A 22897-nucleotide genomic window follows, 5' to 3' on the forward strand; every position below is an offset into this window, starting at 1 on the left:
TGGCCTAGAGAGAAAGCATGTGAGCTTCTTTGTGATTTCTTAGCAACAAGAATGTATGAAGAACATTTAGGGAGGAATGAAGAACCTGCATCTGAGGAGAGAGTAGTGTGCCTAGTATGACAGATGTAGACAATGGTTTTGATCGTGTTGTTTTGAATTCATGAAAGAGATGAAAATTGAAGGATGAAAAAAATTCCACCAAATGTTGGTTTCCTCATCAAATTTATCTCCTTTCACTGATTGTTACTTAAAATGATTCTTTTTATATTTTGCTCTTGTACTTTTCTAATTTTTTTTTTTTTTTTTTTTTTTTTTTTTTTTTTTTTTTTTTTTTTTTTTGAGATGGAGTTTCACTCTCATTGCCCAGGCTGGAGCTTACTGCAACCTCTGCCTCCCAGGTTCAATCGATTCTCCTGCCTTAGCCTCCAAATAGCTAGGATTACATGCATGCACCACCACACCTGGCTAACTTTGTATTTTTAGCAGAGATGGGATTTCGCCAGGTTGGTCTCCATCTCCTGATCTCAAGTGGTCTGCCTGCGTTGGCCTCACAAAGTTCTGGGATTATCTGCATGAGCCACCGCAGCTGGACTAAAAAATTCTTATCTGGATATTTTAATCTGTCTTACCTTATCAGTGAACTATGTATCATTTGATTCTTCCTACCAAATATATTTTGAACTTTTATCCCTTTCAAAATCCTCTTTCTCATAGGTTCATGAACTCTAATTCGACCTTTAAATGTTCTCATTACAGAGAAGCTGATTAAAAGTACATGTAATAAGAAGAAAAGGAATAAAGAAAAATAAATACTCACTTTGCTTTCTTTTTCTTCTTCTTCTTTTTTTTTTAAGTTCCCTGGCTGCAATTCTTTCTGCAGTCAGTTATAATTGACATGGATTCATTGTAAGTTAAGTAAGCAAATCAAAGAACATTAATTATAAATATTGTCCATTCTTCTTTTATGCTGCTGTACATAAGGGCATATTTTTATTAAATGTGATTGTAGAGTGCAGGAAAGCATTCTTTAGCAAACACTCACAAGCCTCTTTGGCATGTGTGGTCAGGAACTGTACAATAATAGGAGAAAAGCCACATATAAACTAAATCCTAAACCATGATCAATTTTACAAATCAGGAGAATGGGAGAAACTAGGAAAAACTCAAAGTAATTACTTATTTTCTTAGTTGTTATTTTTACCTTGTTACATCCAAGCCTGGAATATGTGGTATACTTGAATTCTGCTAAGTTTATTTTCTATTCCCATCTTTGTGTATACTTATTAAGGAAAATAAAGACAAAGGCTTTTCATAATTAAAACAAAATTAGTTAACTACCAGTTTTATTTTTATTTCTATATAAATTTGATTCAAAGAACATTGATTTGTACTGAATGTGGTTTTAGCTCTTGACAATTAGATTAATTTGCTATTTCCTTTTTGAATGAGTATGCCTGTTTCTATATATAGTCATCCCTCAGTATTCACGGGAGGATTAGTTTCAGGACGTCCAATGGAGACCCAAATTCGTGGATGCTCAAGTCTCTCATTTAAAGTGGTGTATTATTTCCATATAAACAACAAATATCATTGCACAGACTTTAAATCATCCCTAAATTACTAATAATATCTAACACAATGCATACATATCTCTTCATTTGTGTGGATACATTGTAGTACTCAGTTCACAGAAAATTCAAGTTTTGTTTCCGAAACTTTGTGAATTTTTTTTCTGAATATTTTCCATCTGCAGTTGATTGAATACACAGATGCTGAGCCCACAGAGAGAGCCAACCGTATTTACTTCAAATGAAATTCTCATTTGAAAGAGACCAAATATTTAAAATAGAACAAAAGTATAGATGGTAGTTATTTTTGATAATTTAGTATAAAACATAAAACTTTAAAAGCTTAATTTAAGTACAGTTGATTTAATTTTCCCCACCCTCCTCCAGAATTAAGTATAAGTCTACTTTTTAGTTACTTTTAGTACAAGTAAAACAATATATTATAAGACGGCTTTTGATCCTTCAGACATAGACATTTCAGTAAAATACATAATGGCAACATTTAAATTGTTTCATCTTACAAAGCCATTTGCCGTGTGTCTGATTATCTATTACTAGGGGGAAAAAAACCACCTCATGTGAGTACTTTAAAACATTAACTATCACTTCTTTTGCTCTCAATTCTGTGGCTTGTCTGGGCTGTGGGCAGTTCTCATGTGGGTCTCTCACGGGACTGTAGTCAGAATAAGATCTGAGGCTGGAGTCATTTCTAAGTCTTCTTCACTCACATGTCTGACACTTAAAACGTAAGTCTCTCTCTCACCATGTAGTCAGACTTTTTACATGAAGGCTGAAGGCAGTCAGAACAAATGTTCCAAGAGAAATTGATTGAAGCTGCATGGCTTTTAAAAAATCCATCCTTGGAAGTCACACAGTATGACTTCCATCAAATCCTATTCCTTGAAGCAGTCATAAAGACCAGCCCTAGTTCAAGGGGAGGAGAACTTGATTCTACCTGAATTTGAAAACGTATTTAAAAACCACCACAGCATGTATGCAAATTGTTATCTAATTTTTATTCTTCTGTTTGCACAGAAAATGTCAATTTTTATTTAATATTGACTAATTTTTGAGTTATGAAAATAAATAACTCACTATATTTTATCAACTGTGATTGTCTCAAGATGACTGAAAATATTTTTTACTCCTTAGGTCAAGATTTCCATAAAGCAATAGGCAGGAAACTTAAATTCAATTAAGTGTGACCTTTAGCTAGCTGATGTTATCAGTAAATAGGATCATTGATTTCCAATATTTGTTCAAGAAATATTTGTCCAGCACTTAATATATACTCATTGATTACATAGTTCTACTATCTAAGAAAGACAAGAAAAGTAAAAGCATACCTAAAAAAAAAGTGACTTTTTTTCCTCTGGAAATACAATTAAAAACTACATGAATGTTAGCAGAAGGTTAAATTTTAAAAGACCAATTATTATTATTAAACTAAAAAGCTAAGGAATTATAGAAACACATTAATTAAATGTTTGAATTTTAAGGAAAAGACAAGCACACTGAGTAAAAAGTATGTGAAATACACAAAAAGAGTCTCCTACAAAGTGAAAACACTAATAAGCATATTGGCTGAATATTTAACCTTATTAATAATCAAATAATTTCAAAAACTAAATATTTTTTTCTTTAAAATTAGCAAGGATTAATCATGCTTCCTTCCCATTATTGACAAATATATAAAAAATAGTAAATGTAAAATACACTGGTTGGTGGAAGTGTAAATAGACACAAACTTCCTGGGGGGCAATAGTAAAATATAAAAATGTGGAACAATCTTTAACGTATGAAGGTTCAATAGGACACAGTGGCTCACGCTTGTAATCCTAGCACTTTGGGAGGCCCAAGCAGGAGGATCACTTGCACCCAGGAATTCGAGACCAAACTGGGTAACATGTGGAACCCTGTCTCTACAAAAAATACAAAAATTAGCCTGATGTGGTGGTGCATACCTGTAATCCCAGCTACTTGGGAGTCTGTGGTGGGAGGACCATCTGATGCCCAGAGGCAGAGGTTGCAATGAGCTGAGATTGTACCACTGCACTCCAACATAGGTGACAGAGTTAGACCCTACCTCAAAGAAAAATAAAAGAAAAAGACTTTCTGAAAATTATTGAGGATGTGTGCTAAAATACATATGTAAATAAAATAATTTTCCATACAGGAAATGATCATATATGTGGCAATAAATACTAAAATGGTTAGTAAAACAGGAGCTCAGGTAAGAGAAGTAGAGAGACCTAATCCAGATTGATTTCAAATATGAACTCTGAGTTGATTTTGATAATGAAGAATGAACATAATGTGAATAGGATAAGGAGAGAAGAGAAAGATAAGAGTAGTAAGTTCAACACAATATCTATTGTGCCCTTGACTGACTCTTATACTTCTGTTCCACATCAATCTTTCTTTTTTCTGAATTGCTAGTGTATTTATATTAAGCACCAAATTCCTGAGCACTTAAAGTGCTTTCTCATTACTTTTTGTTTCTTTTCTTCCCCATTACATGATAAGCTCTCTAAAGACAGAAACAGTGTCTTATTTAGTATCCTCCATTGCATAGTGCTGGGTAAATGGGACCTGTTTAATACGTATCACTTAAAAGTCTGTTGGTTGAGCAAGCACCAAAGGAGGTACAACACACAAATTATTCAATTTTGTATATAGACGGAGCAAATGCACAAATATTTGGTTCCATTGAGTACAAAATTGGCTACATTTTAAGTTTTTCTTTTAATATAGTGAAAAGTGTAAATGAAATCACAGTTCGTAGAAAAGTAGCCAATAAATATAAATATTATTTGGTATTTCAAAGCTTAAAACTGTATATTTTCTAATTTTCAGTATTGGAATTGGGTAGAAGCATCCAGGTGTGTGTGTGTATATATATATAATATATATATATAATATATATATATATTTATATGTGTATATATATAATATATATATAAAATGAAAATTATTTTAAATAATATTTATCTAAATATTTATTTTTATAGTCATACATAAGATACAGAGAGAAATCCTGTTATTTCTGCATCAATTTTCACATATATTTAAAGAGAAGCTATCTGATTTATTATGCTATTAATGTTTTTAGAAATATCCCATTTACAGAAGTGAGTAAATATATTTTTAATTTTATAAATGGTCCAGAGTTATTTATGAACAAATGAATTCCAATTATAACAATCAGTTGACTCAAGTGGGAGCGACATTTATCCTTGTTATTCCCTTTCATATATGTGAAAGTAGCTGCTTTTTACTTTTACTGTATATATAAGTGTATGATACAAAAGAAGATACTCTCTGAAAGAAGGAAAGAACAATTGCTTTATAATGGGAAACGTGCATTTTATGGAGGACAGTTAGGGAAAAAAACATACGCATGATATCAAAGAAAGCAGAGAACAGTGTATGATTATGTACATATTTAATGTACCATCCAAATAGCTACATATCCATATGTTTTGAGCATTTAATAATTTTCATCTGAAATCAGGTTAGGAAATAAAGTGCCCTTTGTAGAATCAACTCTAATCTCAGGAAAGACTTTTTCCTATCACTTTATATAAGGAAAGATGATGAGCTCATTTGAAAGTTAGTAATAAAATGAAATTGTATTTCTGAATGGGAAAGAAGCATGTGACACACATTTGCATCTTTAAAAAATTTTTTTTGCAATAAAACACAAACACTGGAATGAGATGTAAGATATATTAGAAGCACACCAACATGGCACAAGTATACATGTGTAACAAACCTGCACGTTATGCACATGTACCCTACAACTTAAAGTATAATAATAATAAATAAATTAAAAAATATATATTAGAAGCTAGTTTGGAGGAACAAATCATTCACGATTTCACTGTGTCACCAATAAACATATCCAGCCATTTTTCATAAAAATATAAAGCAAAATAATCTAAAACATTAAAATCGTCTCGTGGATAATCTTTCTTCAACTTGAAGAAATAAGTTGAAGAAAAAAAATAAAAAAATAAGCTTCCTTTTTATACACCAACTGAAAAATAGTTTCACTAGTGAGTTCAATCAGTGGACTAAAGGAGAACAGAACAAGTAAGGAAGAGTGAACGCTTGAATCAGATGGAAATAAACCATTTCAAAACTGAAGCTATGTCAAAATATTAAATGTGGCAAGGGGCAGTGGCTCACCCCTGTAATCTCAGCATTTTGGAAGACTGAGGGAAGCTCAATGCCCAGCTAACAACCCAAGTTGAGCTCACTGACAACACGTGCTTCCAACTTTCCAACCATGTGAAGAACATTGTAAAACGCCTGTCTGAACTAAAAAAAAAAAAAAAAAAAAAAAAAATTATCCCGATATGGGAGAATCACCTGAGTCCTGAAAGTTGAGACTGCAGTAAGCCATAATGGTACCACTGCACTCCAGCCCTGGTGATGAGAGTGAGACCCTATCTCAATAAATTAAAAAAATAAATACATAAATAAAAATATTAAATGTTTCTTGATCCTTTCATTTCAACATTACACTCATTTGGCAAGAAGAAAAAAAGTATTAGGTTCCTTCTCCAGTTATTTGTGAAAGATGAGTCAAAAATACAAGAGTAGAATATCGTTTTACCTGAACACGTGACTGAACACCTATCTATCTGTCTGTCTATCTATCTATCTATCTATCTATCTATCTATCTATCTATCATCTATCTAATTTATATCTATTAGCTATCTAGCTGTCTATCTAATTCCTCTCACCTGTGAAAGAAAAAGAAAAAATAAATAAAATTCTATTAATTTAGCCCAGGAATAGATATTCAGATAGTAGGAACAATTGAAGGAAGTAGTTGCCAGAAGATTCAGGGAAATGAACCAAGAAAGATATTTGTATTTGATATTTCTGTTACTTACATTGTTAAGGCAAAATAATAGTTGACCAAAATCTAAAATTTATTATGTAAGTAAAATACATATTCTGTCTCCTACCCAATCATTTATTTTACCCAATGTAAGTCACACAAAATAAAAGCATTTCATATCAGAGGTGTGAAGTACAACCCTTGCATTGAGGTTGGGTTTTTTATTCGTTTGACTAATAGCATTCAATTTGATGGAAGTTACCCTAAGCCAGTTCTCACTTTGAACTTTAAGAGGACTGGCATAATTCTTCCACTTTTCTGGAACCCACACTGCTCCCAGTGATACAATGAGCAAGTTCCAACAGCCCAGGTGAAGAAGAATCAATGCCCAGCTAACAACCCAAGTTGAGCCCACTGACAATACCTGCTTCCAACTTGCCAGCTATGTGAGGGAGACATCTTGAATAGAGGAGAGAAAATATTTGAAGAAATAATGAAGAAAATTTTCCAACAATATAAGATGAAAGACCTTGTATTGAAATGTTTTATAATATATCAAATTGAAGATTGAGAACCATAAAAATGTACTTTAACATATTTTCATAAATTTAAGATATCAATCTAAAACAATTGTAAAAGCTTCCAGATAAAAGCAAAAATCATCAAAATGGAACCAGATTCTTGACTGATGTTAGAGTCTTAATTGCCACACTGTTTGCCAGAAAACAATGAGTGATACACACAAAGAACTGAAGAGTGAGGTTATCTGAGAGGACCTAGCTATTAATTTATTTATAATAGGTCTCAGCTATTGGGCTTGCTCTTATTGGGCCTGTCTCTAACCTACAACAAAGAAAGTTTGTGGCCTAAGGACTTAGATATTTCTATCAGAAGTGGTATTTCTCACATAGCCAGTGTTTATCTACAAGTTCCTCAGTGGATTGACAGAGATGGTCCTCATGTCTGTCGCATGGTCGGACGGCTCCCCCTGTGCAATTATTTTTCTTTCCCTTATACTTTCGCACTTGTTACTCTCTAATTAACCTTTTGCACTCCTACCTCCATTTCATTGTCTGTTTCCTGGAGAACACAATCTGAGATACTATTTTATCATTCTATAACCTTTCTTCTTAATATTTATTTTTAATATTTTTCTTACTATTGCTAATTAATTTTTTCTTCTTTTTTTCTTTTTTTTTTTTTTTTGAGACGGAGTCTCACGCTGTTGCCCAGGCTGGAGTGCAGTGGCGCGATCTCGGCTCACTGCAAGCTCCGCCTCCCGGGTTCCCGCCATTCTCCTGCCTCAGCCTCCTGAGTAGCTGGGACTACAGGCGCCCGCCACCGCGCCCGGCTAATTTTTTGTATTTTTAGTAGAGACGGGGTTTCACTGTGGTCTCGATCTCCTGACCTTGTGATCCGCCCGCCTCGGCCTCCCAAAGTGCTGGGATTACAGGCTTGAGCCACCAAGCCCGGCCAATTTTTTCTTATTTCCTATTGTTAATATATTTTCTTATGTCTTTAAGCATATTTATCATACCTATTTTAAATTATTACTTCATCTGCTTTGAAAAGTATACATTTAGAGTTCTGAAATTTTTAAAAATGTCTCAGTATATAAACCCATGTATGTCTCAGGCTTGTAAGTCCATGTTCCATATTTCAGGGTGATGAAGGCTGAGGATTGGTTACTCAGTCTGATAATGTATATTACAGAAGGATCATAATCCTTAGTCTTTATGAATCTCTTTGAGTTTTAAAAGAAAGCAAGGAATAAGCTCTAGGCCAGAGAGTGTTGGAGGTCAGAGAACTCCAGCTGATTAATTTTGTTTGCTTGCTGACATAGTTTGGATATTTGGTCCCACCTAAACATCATGTTAAATTTTAATCTCCAATGCTGGAGGCAGGACCTGGTGGGAAATGTTTTGATCATAGGAGCAGATACCCCATGGCTTGGTGCTGTCTTCATGATAGTGAGTTCTTATGAGATATGGTCATTTAAAAGTGTGTGGCACCTCCCACCTCACTCTCTCTCTTTTGCTTCTGCTTTTGTCATGTGACATGCCTGTTCCCCTTTCACCTTCTTCCATGATCAAAAATCTCTCTGAGGTCTCACCAGAAGCTGTCTCAACCTTGGATAAAAGCATCCCTTCATTTTCTCTGTTTCTACCATAGGTCTACTGACATCTGTAAAATAAATCTAATTAACTTTTTAAAAATTCACAAAGACTGGCCTGGTGGGCTGTTGGTGCTACTTTTCAGTGCCTTTGTTTATTTATAATCAGGTTTTTCCCCTCTCTTGATAATAGATATCCAAATTTTCTCCACTTTCAAGCATTTCTTACCTAATCCTAACTCCCTGTCAGGGTGTGACTTTACCTCTCACAACACCAAGAAAAAATAATTATTTTTCATGAAAGGATTCCTTCAATAATTTTATTTTCCAACTCCAGACATACTTGAATAATAATATCAATAATATAAATGATAATATTAACCATTTTTTCTGAAAATTTGTTTTGCACTTTAGTAATTCTGAATTTTTAAACTCATGCTTCAGCTTCCTCACGAATAAAGTGGGGATACAGTTATACATTTTCATGTTTTTTATGAATTAAATAATGTAGTTCCTTGTATGTAGTAGATATTGAATAAGCTTTAGCTGTTTCATTAGCAACGTCATCATTGTCATCACTATGCATACATTTACTAACCATAAACTTGGGCATTATACCTGATACCTCCCTTCCTCTCTCAACATGCATTTAATTTATCATCATATCTTCTTGATTCTAGTTCTTAAATGTATCTCATTGTCCCCAGTTTAACTTTCCAGGTTTACCCTATACTTTTGAATATTATTATTATTACATTTTTATACGTCGTCTTATCTCCAGAACTTTTACTTTCTAATCTACTATTCACAAAGAATGAGAAAGATCTTGTGAAAATGTAAGTTTGATCAAGTTACTTTTCTATTTTAGTTTATTCCTGAGTCCCCACAAGAATAGGTATAAGACTGAAATCCGTGAACATGATTTAAATCCTTCTTGCTTAAAGAATGACAAGTGGACCAGCAGCACTGGCATTACTTGCAAAGCCTGTTAGATATCAGTGCTCCCTTCAAGATCTACTGAATAGGAATCTAGGTTTTAACGAGATCCCAGATGATTGCTGTGCACATCAATTTTGAGAAGCACTGATTTATAGTCTTTTCACCTAGCGCCTACCCACTACTCCAGTATGATCTTTTTTCATTTAATTCTCTGACATACTCTGTGATCCAGCCCCAACATATTTTTTAAGTCATGGGCAACTCTTTCTTCTAGACCTCTGAATATACTATTAGATTTGCCTGGAGCACTATTATTTACTTTCACACCAATATATCCTTTCCAAGTCAAACTCTGTTTGTTAAGTCCATTTGCTTCTCGCAAATCTTTCAAGAGTGCTGTCCTGACCTCTACCACTGTTATATACACCTCCCTTATTACCTCCATAACACAACACCCTGTGCTTCTCTCATCATAGTTCTAAACATATTTGCATGGCAATTCTTTTGGACCCAGTACAATAAGATCATAAGCTGAATCGATGTACCCTTGCTCCATTTTCTCCAAGACATCTTCAGTGCATAGCAGCATGACAGCACGTGACAAATGATGGAATAGTGTTTGTTTAAAAAATGATAAATAACAAGAATTTTGAGACACAGTATTTGAATAATTTATGCTATCACACAGCTCACAATTAGAGCATAATAAAGTCTGACCACACTCTCAATGTCTAATTTTTCTCCCTTTTGTCTCATAATAGATGTTTCCCCTCTTGAAATAGTAAATCCTTTAGTTTTTCTTGATTCTTAGTCTTTCAAATTCCTGTAGAATATATTTATCCAATTATATTGTCTCTCTTATGTCTATAATCTTTCCAAATTCAGTTGATTCTTCTTCTTATTCTATGTACCTACATCTTTCTCCCACTTAAATACAAAATAATAAGAAAAACGATATTTTTTAGATCAAGTTGCCTTGAAGATGTTTAGTATAATATTTGTAGATCAATGATGTTAAAATTTGGTCCAGAATATTAAAATATGAATATCTATCTTCATGTACATTATAGAGCATTATATAATATATTCTCTTTATGGAGAATTACAACTTTTTTTTATACTATCTGGTAGATGATCTGGTGTCAAAGATGGAAGCAAATGATCAGCTAGGAAACCTTTACTTCTATCCTGGATAAATATGATTGTGACATTGCTCAGAGTCATAGTGACAGAGCTAGAAAATTAGTCAGGTTAAAAACATTTTTTATAGTAGAGACATGAGAGCTTTCTGATCAGGTGTGCAATATGAGAAGAAAAGAGTCACGGAAGATTCTAAAAATTTTGTTCTAAGCAACTGGAAGAATGGCTATGCTATTATCTATACGGAAAAGGTTTTGAGAGGATGTACTTGGCCTCTAAGATGTGAATGGTGGAAAAAGAGAAGCTGTTATTCTCTGGGACACCTACAGGCAGACATATGAGTGGACGGAAAATGGTTTTCAGCAGCTTCCGGGAGTGCTCCTGGAGATCACCTTCTATGGTGTTATAGGCTGCTGAGATGATTGGTGATGACTAAGTGGTGGTGCAGGCATTTCTTGATTTCATAAATTCTAGCAGAATATTCCCTGATCATCATAAACTCTACCCTTCCAGCAGACAAGCAAGTCTCTAATTTCCTTTGTTAATGCCTTTTTACTTTGAATTCTAGAGTAATTTCCCTTTTCCAGACCAAATTAACTGATACTGGGATGAACACCATCCTCTGAGAAAGTCGTTATTACAGGTAGATTAAGGAGATGAGGGAATGTTGACTGAAGAAGTAAATTATATGGGATATTTTGCTTACCATATAGTCTGAGTTCTAGAGATTTGTTGAAAAGCTTTCAGAAGTTGGAAAGGGTTAAGAGATGGAATTAGATTTTCTTATGGCATCGAGAATCTAAATACTAAAGGATGAACCTCAGTCTTGGACTTCTTATGACTAGTGTGAACAGAGGTAAAGATGTGATTAATTCTGATAATGTTCTATGAAAGTTATTATAATATTGGAAAATTTGTGTTAGGTAGTCCTGGAAAATAAGTGTGAGGTTTATCAGGACCATAAAATATTTGTTTAAAAAATCAATTAATGGTTGCTACAGGAAGCTTTGAAAAAGTTGTATTTAACAACGTAAATATTTCATTGTTATTATTATCATTATAATTAAAATATATGCTAAAAGTAACAGATATCCAAATAACTATTTAATGATCAAACAAAATTACCCATAAGATTAAGTGTATAATATTTACAGAGAGGAATAAGTAAATTATAAGAATATAACAGAAAATATATAATCTTAGAAAATCCCTTAATATTATACTATATTGATTTGCTCCTAGAATATCGCCTGAAAAACATGACTCATATATTTGGTGATTTTTCAGGCATTTGAGAAAATGTTGGTGAAAGCAATAGTTTCTCTAGCTTTTTAAGTGATGGGAAAAAAGAACATAAACAACAGCAAAACAGAGAAAGTACATTTGACACATCTTCCTATAAAAATATTTTATATATGTTCACCATATTTGCCTCCTCAATCAACCAAATCATTCACATATTCTTTCATTCATTTAATAAACTTATATTTGATACTGACGATCAAAAATATGGTTGATATTACAGAGATTAAAACAGGAAGAAAGAGCACCATTTAAGGCAGATTATGGAATTACAACATTGAATATTCTAACATTGCTGATGAACAAATTAGTGAAAACACAGAAGAGACTCATCACATCTGAGGATGCTGGAGGAGGCCTTCCAAAAAAAAAAAAAAAAAAAGAGAGAGCTCTTTAAATGCTCCTTGAAGATGGAGGATGAGGATTTTAGCTCCAGGAAGAGGAAAGAACATGTGTAAAATTTAGATTATCACAAGGTCATTGTTGCTTCAGTCATGAAAAAGTCCTCAAAAATTGTGGCACAGAGACCAAGAGAACATAAAATTAAAAAGGCTGCTAAAATGACTTTCTATGTGATGGGGTACCAGTGTGTATTTTAATATGCAGGCAATTAGAAGTCAAGAAAAGTATTTAAATAAATTACATTTGTTTGTTTTAAGAAAGTCTGCCAGCTGTGTGTTCTGGCATACGTGGGTTAACCGATGGCCATAGGGGTGAGGATTATTTAGAAACAGAAACACTACAGTATTCAAGCAGTTCTTAGGGCAAGTGAATATTTATACATGATATTATGTGTTTAAAAAGGGCAATAACAAAAGGCAGTTATATCTCATTCCACTATTTTTATATCTCATATCCACTATTTTTCAAGGTACCAGGTAAGCATTATATGCTGTGTACACATAAATATAAATAATTATACTTATATACATAAAATCATATATACACACACGTGTGTATATCTATATATACATACATATACATATATACTCATATATCTCTATAGATATATTGCTAAGTATATATATAGATCTCTATGGATAGAGATATATATCTATATAACCTCCAACGTATATATAGATATATCTCACTATATATGGACACTATTTTAAAGCAGTTTAAAGTCATCTCTTTAATTTTTCTAAAGGGAAGTCTATGACCAGATTATCTTCTAAGAGAGAAAATTATCTAAAAATTAATTAAGTTCCCAATTTGAAAGGTATACCATACTTTTTTGGCAGTATGTGTCTCCCCAATTGTGATTTAATTGGTTAATAACATTATTAGTTTGATCCTCTCAGGAGGTAGTGGTTGGGCATGGGGAACGTGTCTCGGAAATATATGAAGACGCCAAAGGAGTCTAAGTAGCTTATTGTTTCATGTGGGGTTTGGACAGTTGCAACGACAGCATTTATAGTGGGAAAGAGAGATTGAAGCATTCACCAAAAACCTGGAGAGTTCTTGCTATGGTAAGTGGCATATCTTATTCATCCAGCTGTCAGGAGTGTGATGTGGTGATGGCTCACAGATTCCCATTGACAAGGGAAGTTTCCTCAGTCCAAGCCTTGCACTGTCAAGGTGGGCAGACTAGGCAACCCATGCACAGTTGAGAGGTGACAACATGCTAGCAGCCCTGGCTTGCTCTCCGTGCCTTCTCGGCCTCCGCGTCCACTCTGGCCATGCTTGAGGAGCCCTTCAGTCCACCGCTGCACTGTGGGAGCCCCTCTCTGGGCTGGCAGCTGCTGAGGATGCACCAGGTCTCCCAACACTGCGAGTCCACCCGTGCTGTGCTTGAATTCTCGCCAAGTCTCAGCTACCTCCCCATGGGGCAGGACTCCGCACCTGCCGTCAGCCATGTCTCCCCCACCACCGCCCCCGCCTTCCCCTGCCAGCCACCCTCCCTTCCCCCTGCCACCCCACTGTGGGCTCCGGCAGCCTGAGCCTCCCCGACGGGTGCTGCCCCCTGCTCCACAGAGCCTATTGACCGCCCAAGGGCTGAGGAGTGCAGGCCTGTGGAGTGGGACTGGCAGGCAGCTCCTCCTGTGGCCCAGCACAGGATTCACTAGGCAAAGCCAGTTAGACTCCTGAATAGGGTGGGAACTTGGATAACTTTTATGTCTAGCTAAAGGTTTGTAAATGCACCAATCAGCACCCTGTGTCTAGCTCAAGGTTTGTAAACGCACCAATCAGTGCTCTGTGTCTAGCTAATCTAGTAAGGTCTTGGAGAACTTTTGTGTCTAGCCAAAGGATTGTAAATGCACCAATCAGCGCTCGGTGTCTAGCTCAAGGTTTGTAAATGCATCAATCAGTGCTCTGTGTCTAGCTAATCTTGTGGGGACTTGGAGAACTTTTCTGTCTAGCACTCTGTGTCTAGCTAAAAGATTATAAATGCACCAATCAGCACTCTGTGTCTAGCTAAAGGTTTGTAAACACACCAATCAGCACCCTATCAAAACGGACCAATCAGCTCTCTGTAAAATGGACCAATCAGCTCTCTGTAAAATGGACCAATCAGCTCTCTGTAAAATGGGCCAATCAGTAGGATGTGGGTGGGGTCAGATAAGGGAATGAAAGCAGGCTGCTTGAGCTAGCAGTGGCAACCTGCTCAGGTCCCTTTCCCAGCTTTGGAAGCTTTGTTCTTTCTCTTAGCAATAAATCTTGCTGTTGCTCACTCTTTAGGTCCACGGCTGCCTTTATGAGCTGAGTCCACTGTAGGATTGTATGAAGCCTGTTATAACTTTGTAGTTCAACTTCTGCCTTCATCTTCTGTTTCTCTCACTCTCTTATAGGTGCTGATCTAATTCCCCAATAAGCCACCTACCTAAAAATATTTGTATCCTGTTGAACTAAAATGACTATGTTAGCTGATAAAAATACAGAAAAAATAGAGTGGAGATTAAATCCAATTGATAAATCCAATTGAAAAATATAGCATTTGGACTGTATTTTTTATGTGTGTATCTTTCACTCACACTTGCATCCTTTCAGCAACATTTGTTCATTTTTGTTTGTTTCTAAGGGACAGTGATTGGCACTGGGAATACAAATACTGAATAGCATGTGACCTTCTTCCTTCTTCCACTAGAGATCATGACTAATTTAGAAAGGCTAAAAATCATGAAAATAAGTGATGGTGAACTGTACATATCCCATGAAAAGTCTCCCATGTAATTCAAAAAATTATGGAAGTCATTGAAGGATTTTAGGTACTATCTGACATAGTCATATTTGTATTGGTAAGAAAATCACTTTGGGAAAAGTATGTAAAATATATTGATAAAGAAGGAGACTGGAGATAGGGCAAGTAAAAGGCAATTTCAATATTCCAGGCGATCTATGTAAGACTGAAGCAAAATAATAAGTGCAGAGATGCAGATGAGAGGGTACGTTTAAGTTATAATTAGAAGCAAAGAACTTACAGAACTTTAGACAATGGATGAAGGAAGTGATAAGTAGAACTGGATGGACTGTAACTCTCAGTATTCTATTTTGGCCTTTTGGTTGTCCTTGTCACTGAAGAAAATAAAGATAAAAGTAGAAAATACAGGTTGATGGAGAAGAAGAGAAGGCATTTGGTTCAAATTTAGACAATCAAAGCCATTACAGTGTACAAGATCTCCAGGGAGTAGAATACATAGTGAAAGAAAAAATGGCTGATGAGAGAGTAGGGCAGAGTAAAGCAACCAAAAAAGAATTGCAAATAATATTGTAAAGGAGCTAGAAGGAGAATCAGATGAGGAAGAGAATATGATACTATGGAAACCAAGGGATGAGACATTTAAGAAAGCATAGTAATCAGTGCTGAAAGTGACAGTCAAATAAGAAGAGAATAGAAAAATAACTTTTGCTTTAGCAATCAGCACATTATTTTAAGACTTAATTAGTGCAATTCTAGTGAAATGATGAGGCAGTAGTAAGAATCCAAACATAATGAACTAATAAGAGAAAGTTATATAAGAAAGATAACGAGTTTAAGGTATTTTTTGGTCACTCTAGAAGTGAAAGAAAGAAGAAATAATAGGTAGAGATAAATTCAAAGGCAGATGTAAAAACGTTTTTATTTATATTTTAATTTTTAAGGTAGAAAACACTTGACACATAAGCAGAGAGGAAGAACTAGCATTGGAAAACATTGTCAATATAGAACAAAATATGTTAATGACTGGAGAAAAGGTCAATAGAGTGCTGGTGAACTTAGTCAATAAAGGTAACATACTTCAAAAAGGAATAGATTTATTTCTTTAGAGATGAGAGCAAAATAATCATGGGTATACAAAAGTTTGCAGGTTGGATGAGGAAAGCAGCTGGTGGTAGACACTGTTTAGGATGATATCTGTTTCTCATACAGAATAGAAAAAAAGTTATGCTAAAGGAGAAGAGGTTAGAAAGCTAGAGAATAATGTGAAAGATGTTGAATACAGCTCCGAGTAATGTGAAAGATTCTCAATGTCTATAAATAGATTAATTACTAAGAATTACTGACAGTAGATGTGTTTATGAATCACAATTTTGTAGGATTACCAATCCTCCCAGTAAAATGATCTTGTCCAGTCATTTTGTTCAAAAAATAAGTGAAGTATTTACACAATGAAAAGGATTATTTGCACATCTGAAATAGAAACGTCTGCCTTCTTTTCACATGTGCCTTGACCATGACTTTGGACAACTTGGAGAAAAAGATAATATGATATGTGTGTGTGTGTGTGTGTGTGTGTGTAAAACATAAATTTCCAATGGTAAATAAAAGTTGTGATCATGGTAGTAAAAAGAAATCACTGAGAAGAAATCTTACAATTGGATTGTATCTAATAATTCTCAAGTATGACACAAAAACTTCTGAACATGGAGTGTTGTGAATGGAATCTGAGTGTAAGCTGTGTCTTTAAGATCTGATCAAGAACTGTTTTCTATTTGCTTGGTAGATTTTGGTTTGCATTATGATTTAATAAAGCTTGCAAAAGATTTTTTTAAAAATCTGATCAGCAAAGATCAAAACAAAGTATCATTCTTTTAGAAGCAACCAGTGTGATATTTTGGTAGATAACTAATGTTACTTTTCCTTAGCTTTATGAAAACTCTTCCCCTAAAATTTTTTGGGAATCATTTTCTTGACTGCTCCCGTGTGAATGTTTCCATGTGTATAATAAAGCTCTGTCCAGGGTTCACTTCCGTTGTTCCTGATTCTTTAACAATGGGGAAGTGGGGATCACTTATAAATACAAAAAGTGGGCATTTTTTTTTTTCTGCAGAGGGTGAAGTAGCCCTGTAAGTGTGATAGACTCAGGGTGACTTAATTTATAGGAAGCCAAGAGACTTAGTGACTTAGAAGAAGAGTGATTAAAAGACTGTGATCCGCAGTGCACATGAACCATTTAGTTTAGTAGATTTGTAAGACAGTCATCATACAGTGATAACTAAGATTATTAATTGTAAAGAGAGCATTTGTGGCTCAGGAAAAAAACATAATTACTCTAGGGTGTGTGTATGCCCGTGTGTGTGAGTGAAGAAGAGGGCCCTCAAAAATTGGGTCAAACTTGTTTTCATAGATGAATTATCAAGTATTTATTTTTTGAGTGAACTAGTCATCAGTTTTACAGAAAATGTATCTGAATACCCACCCAATTGCTCACAATTATGATTTTCCCCCCAATATGTACTTCAACAGTTTCTCCTATGCAAAACTGTCAGTGAATTTTCAAATGCAGGAAAAAACCCACAAACATAGGCTTATATAACCAATAAAACACAAATGGTGCGTCAAAGATCAGCAATCCTTACTGTGTACATGTAGGTTAAGACCACAAAAAAGGTCTAACTATGCTTGAGGAGCTCAACTGTGGTTGCTGTGGAAACAGAGCTTAACTTTAAGGCTTTGCACTGTGGTGCATTGAAAATTTCAAGCCGACTGTGCAGTAATGTCAGCTTTTTCAGTGAATATACAGCATCAGTTGCAGGAAACCGCATGAATGGAAGATAATGAGTTCCCAAGACTGACAACATTAAATGCATAGAGACACAAACAGACACATATACATCTAACTTTTTAGAAGCATAATTGCATATTACATATTTTTTAAAATATTTCATTTTTTCTACTGTTTTTTAAAATTATTTTCAATGGCAAATTTCTCACTATCCCTCAGTATTTATAAATGCAATTTGCAGCATCAGTTTAAAGATCTCTCCTTTTTATCCTGATAATAGTGCTTATGAATTCTGTCTAATATCTCTCTCATCAATGTTTCCACTGATGCACTGTAAATAAATCAGGGAGGCCTTAGGCCATGATAATTTTTAAAATTATTTTGTTCCATGGACAATATTGAACAAGTATGAAATTGAATACACAGAGATATATAGACACAAGTTTAGCTAACATGAAAGTGATATCTCTTATAAGTCAAATCCATAAAAAAAGTACAGTTACATTTTTATGTTCCCAGATAGAAGACTGCTGATATATAGGCAGAATGCACTTTATACAAATTACTTGCCTACCATGCCTCATATTTGTCTATAATAATTTTGTTATTCACATTTCCCAGTGTGACCCAACTAGAAAAAAAAAAAAAGAGCTAGGGGATATAGGTTATAATGAAAGTACTCTAAAGTAGCCTTTGTCTCAGAGGCTACTCTGGCACTTCCTTATCGCAGTCATCACACTAGCCTTGCTCCAGTTCTCTCCTTTCTCTTGTTAGAGTTCCTGAGTTACTAAAATCTTCTCACCACAGCCAGTGACATTCACCTCTGATTGCACTGATGCTGGCCTTCCCTCCTCGTTTCTCTGTGGCCTTGGTCCTGCCTTTTGCCATCTCTCCAGGTGATGCTGACTCACATTTATACTAACTTTGAGAGTGGCTACTGCTTTCTGGTTAATTCTCACATTAACACAGGGCTGACCCAGTAACGATTATGGAAGCTTTCTTTAACCACAGTCTTGAGGTTGGGGAAAAGCTTTATCCATATAGTGAACAATTCTTTAATTAGATGCTCAAATAGAGATAAAGTTGTTTTTTTTCTCTCTCTCTCTGAATCATCTACATTTTTTAGTGCTTTAGTGCTTTGATTTATTCTTTCAATTTATTACTTAATCAGCCTCACAATCCTCTTGTGAAACTTTTCGTAAATCCAACCTGCATCCAAACTAAAGATAATATAAACAGCAATTCATAGAGAAGTATTCAAAATTATCCTGCCTCATCGTGAACAACGGTTGTTTTTCCTGTGTATTAATTGTCTCATTTTTCTTTTGCTTAATTTCTATATATTGTTTATTAATTTAGTCCCAAAGCTTTCTGAAGATGTTTAAAATTCTTCTGAATTTCATTAAATACATCGTGTATTCTCTCAATTTGCTTCATAACCTCCTGTCTTTTTATCCAATTTTTCTAACACAACTGTATAGTATTTGCCAGGGGACCATCTTTTGCCACCATCTTGGGGATTCTGTTTACCTTTCTCTCGGAATCCCTGTTACTCCCACTTTTCTCATGTACATGTTTTTATCTTGGTTTAATCCTTCATCTATCTAGAATACATCCACCAATAGTTTCATGAAAGACAAGACATAGGAAATAAATGTTAAGAGGCCTGTATGTGTGAAAAATACCTATTTCCACTTTCATATTGGATTTCATGTGGTTTTTGTGTATAATTACAAATAATTTTTTTTTTTGAGATGGAGTCTCGCTGTGTCACCCAGACTGGAGTGCAGTGGCCCGATCTTGGCTCACTGCAACCTCCATCTCCCTGCTTCAAGCAATTACCCTGCCTCAGCCTCCGGAGTGGCCTGGATTACAGTTGCATACCACCACGGCCAGCTAATTTTTTTGTATTTTTAGTAGAGATGGGGTTTCACCATGTTGGCCAGATTGGTCTCGAACTCCTGACCTTAGACAATCCTCCCGCCTCGGCCTCCCAGAGTGCTGGGATTACAGGCGTGAGCCACCATGCCTGGCCAGTTCTGCCTATTCTTTCTTTCCTTTGGGAAATAAGTTCACTTTTAGCCCACTGCCTCTTTGAAACTGAAATCATAGCATGCCTGGGTTCCAGCCATAGGGGTACTCGTAGGCCATGCAAACTTATACTTTAGAGTACTGTATGGTCTTGGCATGGAGAGCAATTCAGAAATAGCCGTGCAACTCCTCCAGCTTAAGGGAGAACTTTACCGAGAATTTGACACATAGGTTCCAGAAGAAAGAAGATTTATCTTTCTCTGGAATCATGAACCATAGAGACCTTGTAAATCTAGAGATGCCTGCAAAACCTCCCCCTGGCCATATGAAGGCATATATTTACATAATGATGACAACACAGAGACACAGAGAAGCAAACAAACTTGAAGTTTCTGCAGAAGCACAGGAGCCTTCAGAGAGAGAGCCTTAAAAACAATGTTTTCAGCTCTAGAACTGATCATACTAAAGCTAATAATTTTCCATTTTATAGAGTTATTCTAAATTTTAATTCTGTTACTTACAAATGAAAGGATATTTAACAAAAGTACATTTTAAAAGTTGATGAAACTGAAACTAAATAAACTAATCGCTCCTCTCTGGTCACACCCATTGAATGTCAGAGGCAGGTTTCCAGTCCGTGTCTCTTCTGATGCACTACAATTTCTTGTTTTAACATGCCAAAACCCAAGTCCCGAATTGTTATGTGCTACAAGGCTTTTTTGGCTTTTATTATTTTTGCTCTCACTAAACAAACAAACAAAAATCAAAACTAAAAACATAAACCAGGCAGTGGTTCACACCTGTAATCCCAGCACTCTAAGAGACTGAGGCAGGATGATTACTTGAGCCTAGGAATTCGAGACCAGCTTGGGCAACATGATGAAACACCATCACTACCAAAAATACAAAAGTTAGTCGGTCTTATAACCTGGTCTCTAAATAAATAAATAGATAAAAATTAAAATAATAAAAAAGCATAGTTAGTACCTATTACATATCTGTTTCTGTGTCGAGCACATTTTTCCTCTGGTTAGTTGCTAAATTCAAACATAAAATAATGTATTTACACAAAAATATGTATGTGTGTGTTGTGTGTGTATAGACATGCCCTGCAAAATGACATTTCAGTAATGATGAACTGCATGTACAGAGTTAGTCCCATAAGATTGTAATGGACCTGAAGAATTTCCATCACCTAGACATAGCACAATGCATTACTCATGTGTTTGTGGTCATGCTGGTGTAAACAAAACTACTACACTGCTAGTCACATAAAAGTATAGCATATAAAATTATATGTACAGTAACCCATTTTTGACAATAATACTAAGTGACTATGCTACTGGTTTACATATACACTATACTTTTCATCATTATCTTAGAGTATACTCCCTCTATTCATAAAACAAAAAGAGTTAACTGTAAAACAGACTCATGCAGGTCCTCCAGGAGATATTCCAGAAGAAGGCATTGCTATCACAGGAGATTTAGCTCCAAGCATGTTATTGTCCCGAACACCTTCCAATGAGACAAGATATAGAGGTGAAAGACAATGATATGAATGATCCTGAACCTGTGTGTGTCTAAGCTAATATGTGTGTTTGTGTCTTTGTTTTCCATAAAACAGCTTAAAAACCTTAAAAAGAATAGAAAAAAGTTTATAGAATTATTGTAAATATACGTATACTTTATAAGATATAAAAAGATACTTTCGGACAGCTATACAATGTGTTTGTGTTTTAAGCTCTTATTACAAAAGAGTCCAAAAATTAAAAAAAATAAATTTTCAAAATAAAATGGTATAGTGAACTAAGCTTAAGCTATTTTTGAAGAGAGTATTGCTTAAATAACTTCATTGTAGCTTAAGTGTAGAGTGCATATAAAGTCTACAATAGCGTTCCGGAATTTCCCAGGCCTTCACATTCACTCACCACTCCTCACTGACTCACCCACAGCAGCCTCCAGTCCTGTAAGCTCCATTCATTGTCAGTGCCCTAAAAAGGTGTTCGATTTATAACAATCTTTTATTGCACCTTTTCTGTGTTTAGATATGTTTACATATACAAATCCCATTGTGTTACCATTGCTTATAATTCAGTACAGTAACCTGCTGTACAGGTTTGTAACCTAGCATCAATAGCCTATACCATATAGCCTAGATGTACAGTAGGCTGTATTTCTAGGTGTGTGTAAGTATACCCTATCATGTTCACATAAGGAAGAAATGGCCAAATGACTTCTCAGAATGCATTCCCATCATCAAGCGACATACATGATGTGTGCGTGTGTATTTGTGTGTATGTGTATAAAGACTTCAAAACTTATGCTAATACACATTCATTTCATTAGTCCTGATGACAGTACTGTCCAAGGGAGTATATGGCAAAAACTTAAGTCTCCTGGATTCCCGCATATTTTCACTTCACCATCACTGTGCAGGTCATCCTGCAAAGCTCTCACGTGCTTTTAGCTTTTCCCTGGCACCTTTCTTTAGTTCAGTTTGAGAAAAATCATTTGAATGTTCAATATATTTTTATAAATGTATCATAAATATAAAAATAAGTAATATTTTTCCAGTTAAACTAGATATATTTTCCTAAACTAAAATTCCAGTAGTTGCTTTTATGAGGTTTTGCTGATTTTTGTTGTGTTTATTTTGTAAGATAAATAAATATTGATAGATTTTCTTTAATAAAAATGACAAGGAAAAAGTTAAAATACTAAACAACCATATCTACTTGCTTGCCTATTTCCTATTTTTATGGTTCCTTTTAGACACTTTCTACTTTATGATCTTGTCAAAAGAGATAAAGTTAAAAGAAATAGAGACAGAAATATAAAACTTAGCAAAGAGAGGACAATTTGGTGTCACTGATGTCACAGAGTGTGTATTCTTATTTTCTTTGATTGATGTTTCTTCATCATTGTCATGATTTCAACCCAAAGTTACATCAAGGCTACATGACAATACCTTCCTTTGAATAATCTAACACATAACCATAGATTTTTTTGCTTTTTTTTTTTTTT

The sequence above is a fragment of the Macaca nemestrina genome, chromosome 10 (genome assembly GCF_043159975.1).
Source record: "Macaca nemestrina isolate mMacNem1 chromosome 10, mMacNem.hap1, whole genome shotgun sequence".
In the NCBI taxonomy this organism is placed as follows: Eukaryota; Metazoa; Chordata; class Mammalia; order Primates; family Cercopithecidae; genus Macaca; species Macaca nemestrina.